Raw genomic sequence first — 5,000 nt, 5'->3', positions numbered from 1 at the left:
CCCCATCACTCCCATGCCACATCACTGCCATGCCCCATCACTGCCATGCCCCCATCACTGCCATGCCCCATCACTGCCATGCCCCATCACTACCATGCCCCATCACTGTCATGCCCCCATCACTGCCATGCCCCATCACCGCCATGCCCCATCACTGTCATGCCCCATCACTGCCATGCCCCATCACTGCCATGCCCCATCACCGCCATGCCCCATCACTGCCATGCCCCATCACTGCCATGCCTCATCACTGCCATGCCCTCATCACTGCCATACCCCCATCACTGCCATGCCCCTATCACTGACATGTCCCATCACTGCCATGCCCCCATCACTGCCATGCCCCATCACTGCCATGCCAGCAACACTGCCATGCCCCTTCACTGCCATGCCAGCATCACTGCCATGCCCCATCAATGACATGCCCCATCACTGCCATGCCCCATCACTGCCATTCCCCATCACTGCCATGCCCGATCACTGTCATGCTCCCATCACTGCCATGCCCCCATCACTGCCATGCCCCATCACTGCCATGCCCCATCACTGCCATGCCCCCATCACTGCCATGCCCCATCACTGCCATGCCTCATCACTGCCATGCCCCCATCACTGCCCTACCCCCAGCACTCCCATGCCCCATCACTGCCATGCCCCATCACTGCCATGCCCCATCACTGCCATGCCCCGTCACTGCCATGCCCCATCACTGCCATGCCCCATCACTGCCATGCCCCATCACTGCCATGCCCCGTCACTGCCATGCCCCATCACTGCCATGCCCCCATCACTGCCATGCCCCATCACTGCCATGCCATCATCACTGCCATGCCCCATCACTGCCATGCCCCATCACTGCCATGCCCCATCACTGCCATGCCCCATCACTGCCATGCCCCATCACTGCCATGCCCCCATCACTGCCATGCCCCATCACTGGTATGCCCCATCACTGCCATGCCATCATCACTGCCATGCCCCTATCACTGACATGTCCCATCACTGCCATGCCCCATCACTGCCATGCCCCCATCACTGCCATGCCCCATCACTGCCATGCCCCATCACTGCCATGCCCCAGCACTGCCATGCTCCATCACTGCCATGCCCCATCACTGCCATGCCACCATCACTGCCATGTCCCATCACTGCCATGCCCCATCACTACCATGCCCCATCGCTGCCATGCTCCATCACTGCCATGCCCCATCACTGCCATGCTCCATCACTGCCATGCCCCATCACCGCCATGCTCATCACTGCCATGTCCCATCACTGCCATGCTCCATCACTGCCATGCCCCATCACTGCCATGCCCCATCACTGCCATGCCCCATCACTGCCATGCCCCCATCACTGCCATGGCCGGTCACTGGCATGGCCCCATCACTGCCATGCCCCATCACTGCCATGCCCCATCACTGCCATGCCCCATCACCCCATCTGCCATGCCCCGTCACTGCCATGCCCCATCACTGCCATGCCCGATCACCGCCATGCCCATCACTGCCATGCCCCATCACTGCCATGCCCCATCACTGCCATGCCCCATCACTGCCATGCCCCATCACTGCCATGCCCCATCACTGCCATGCCCCATCACTGCCATGCCCCATCACTGCCATGCCCCATCACTGCCATGCCCCATCACTGCCATGCCCGATCACTGCCATGCTCCCATCACTGCCATGCCCCATCACTGCCATGCCCCATCACTGCCATGCCCCATCACTGCCATGCCCCCATCACTGCCATGCCCCATCACTGCCATGCCCCCATCACTGCCATGCCCCATCACTGCCATGCCCTGTCACTGCCATGCCCTCATCACTGCCATGCCCTGTCACTGCCATGCCATCATCACTGCCATGCCCGATCACTGTCATGCCCCATCACTGCCATGCCATGTCAGGGAGGAGGAAGAAGAGGAAGAGGAGGAGGAGGAGGAGGAGGAGGAGGAGGAGAAAAAAGAGGTGAGTGAACTACCAAAGGAAGAGTCACAGTTATTGGCACTGACGGAGGAGGGAAGAGGAGGTGAGAAGGAGGAAGAGGAAGAAGAAGGAAAGAAAGGAATTGAAAAGAGGAGGGAGGGAGAGAAGAGGGAATGAAAGAGGAAGGAGGAGAGAGGAGGAAGATGTGAAAGGCATACCAGGTGGAGGGAGAGAAGAAGAGGAGGAAGAGGAAGGATGGAGGGGTGAGGAAGGAGGAAGGGGAGAGGAGGAAGGATGAGGGAGAGGAAGGATGGGAGGAAGGAAGAAGGGGTAGAGGGAGGAGGAGGGGAGAGAGGAAGAGGGAGAAGGGGGGAGGAGAGGAAGGAGGGAGGGGAGAGGAAGGAGGAGGAGGAGAGAGGAAGAAGAAGGAGAAGAGGGGAGGAGAGGAAGGATGGAGGGGAGGAAGGAGGAGGAGGAGGAGGAAGAAGAAGGGGAGGAGGAAGGATGGGGGGGAGAGAGAGGAAGAAGGAGAAGAGGGGAGGAGAGGAAGGATGGGGGGGAGAGAGAGGAAGAAGGAGAAGAGGGAAGGGGAGAGGAGAGGAAGGAGGAGGGGAGAAGGAGAGGGAGAGGGAAGGGGAGGAGGAAGGAGCGGGGGAGAGAAATAGGAGGAGGGAGAGAGAGGGGAAGAGGGGGAAGCCTTTCCTCTCATGTCGTGTATACATTTTGTCTCCCCAAGCTTCCTCCTCTCTCACTTTCCTCCTCCTCCTCCTCCTCCTCCTCCTCCTCCTCCCCTTAAATCCCATCATCCTTCGCTTTGCAACTTCCCCTCTCCCCTCCCCTCCCCTCCCCTCCCCACCCCTTCCCTCCCCTCCCCACTTTCTTCTCTTCTTCTTCTCAAATTATGTCCTCCTTTCTCCTCCCCTCCTCCCCTCACCCTTCCCTTTTCCTCCCCTCCTCTCCTCCCCTTCCTCTCTTGATTCCTCCTCCCCCCTTCTCCCTTCTTCCCCTACTCTTCCTCCCTTCCCCTTCCCTTCCTTCACATGCAAACACATACATACATACATACATATACACATGGACACATACACATACATACATATATACATACTCCCCACATATCAACATACATACTTAGATTTATACATATATACATACCCCCGTTCCTACCGGCCTATATACCTATTTTCTTACATAAACACATTCAAGCCTTCATACTGACGTTCATTCAGGAGCAGTAAGTAACGAGCTTTTTTTTCATTAGTATTTCTCCTCTGCTGTAAAAAAAAATGCATTACTACGCTTCTATCCTGTTAAGTAAAGTATGTATGCGTAAGTTTATAGCGGCGAAATTGACCTCTCTCCAGACCACTACTCGTGTTGGGTTTTATAGGAGGAGCAATTATCGAGCCTTTCCGTTTCGTCTTTGTTTATTGCCCCTGAGCTGTTTCCTCCGCCGTAAAATACAAGTGAGAGAGTGGCGGGCGAGGCGTGAGTTGTAGCTTATAATCTTAAACAGGAGAAACAGGAAAGAAAACAAGCTACAGAGAGAAGAGAAAAGGAAGGAAGGGGAGAGGAGAGAGGGGAGAAAATATATACATTTGACAAGGTTTTCTTAGGTGTTGTGAGCATTTCCATGAGTACCGTAATGACCCTGGTGGTAGTTTGACCTTTCTTCCGTACCATGCAGAGAGAAAAAGAAGGGGAGAGGGGAGAGGGAAGAAAAAATTACGGCATTTGACAAGGTTTTCGTAGGTGTTGTGAGCATTTCCATGAGTAGTTTAATGACCCTGGTGGTAGTTTGACCTTTCTTCCGTACCATGCAGAGAGAAAAAGAAGGGGAGAGGGGAGAGGGAAGAAAAAATTACGGCATTTGACAAGGTTTTCGTAGGTGTTGTGAGCATTTCCATGAGTAGTTTAATGACCCTGGTGGTAGTTTGACCTTTCTTCCGTACCATGAACCTAAAAAAACACCCAGAGAGAAAATGAATGAAGGAGAGAAAGAGAAGATATATACATCTCCCAAGCACACACATAATCTGACACGGTTTTCGTAGGTGTTGTGGGCATTTCCATGAGTACTTTAATGACCCTGGTGGTAGTCTGACCTTTCTCCTGTACCATGCAGAGAGAAAAGGAAGGGTAGAGGAGAGAGGGAAGAAAAAATATACGGCATTTGACAAGGTTTTCGTAGGTGTTGCGGGCATTTCCATGAGTTCTTTAATGACCCTGCTGTTCATGATAGTTGTTATTTTTGTTGTTCTTCTTCTTTTCCTTTTTTTTTCTTCTAATTATTACTACTACCTACCCATCTACATACATACATACATACATACATACATACACACTCAAGACCAAAGACACAAAACAGACAATACAAACACATTTCCGGAGGAGCAAATCTCTTTAGTAAACAAACCTTCCTCTTTATGCTCTCTCTCTCTCTCTCTCTCTCTCTCTCTCTCTCTCTCTCTCTCTCTCTCTCTCTCTCTATCTATCTATCTATCTATCTATCTATCTATCTGTGTCTATCTATTCTCTTCCTATCTCTTTCTACCTCTTTTCTCATCCTATCTATCTATCTGTCTGTCTGTCTGTCTGTCTGTTAACTATCCATCTAATTCTTCTCGTCATGTCTGTCTCTTCTCTCTTCCTTATATATATTTTTCTAACTCTTTATCTATCCATATCTTCTATTCCTATCTATCTGTTTATCTATCCCCCCTGTCAATCCTTCTGTTGTTATCTCCGTTTCAATCTCTCTCCATCCGTCTCTCCCTCATCGTCTCATCCCTCGCCAGTGTCATCAGCAGCCTGGATCACAGCTGACAATATCTTTCCCATCCCAGGACGGTCGAGGCACGGCTGAAGGGGCCTGCGAGCGTCGGGGCAAGAGAGACAGGTGCGTCGCTCTCCGTCCTGGGAAAAGAATAACGGCGGGGTTGCCAGATACCTCCACGCCTGACATCAACCTCTTTCCAAAGGCATTAAGGGTATCAGTTGGGTTCTAATGAGTGTTTCTTGAGGTTCATGGTACAGAAGAAGGGTCATACTGCCATAATAGTTCCAAGT

At 52.5% G+C, this 5,000-nt stretch overlaps 1 long non-coding RNA gene across 1 annotated transcript in view; it reads left to right on the top strand.

The window, feature by feature from the left end:
- LOC126988096 (uncharacterized) overlaps positions 1–5,000 on the top strand; it is a 39,340-nt gene that overhangs the window by 16,786 nt on the left and 17,554 nt on the right. The window contains exon 2 of the long non-coding RNA XR_007741449.1: positions 4,778–4,830. This is a non-coding gene — a long non-coding RNA (uncharacterized LOC126988096). The remainder of the gene's footprint in view (positions 1–4,777; positions 4,831–5,000) is intronic.

This window comes from Eriocheir sinensis, chromosome 68 (genome assembly GCF_024679095.1).
Source record: "Eriocheir sinensis breed Jianghai 21 chromosome 68, ASM2467909v1, whole genome shotgun sequence".
Classification (NCBI taxonomy): domain Eukaryota; kingdom Metazoa; phylum Arthropoda; class Malacostraca; order Decapoda; family Varunidae; genus Eriocheir; species Eriocheir sinensis.
The sequence above is the reverse complement of the archived record's forward strand: the minus strand, read 5'-3'. Positions and strand labels throughout refer to the sequence as shown.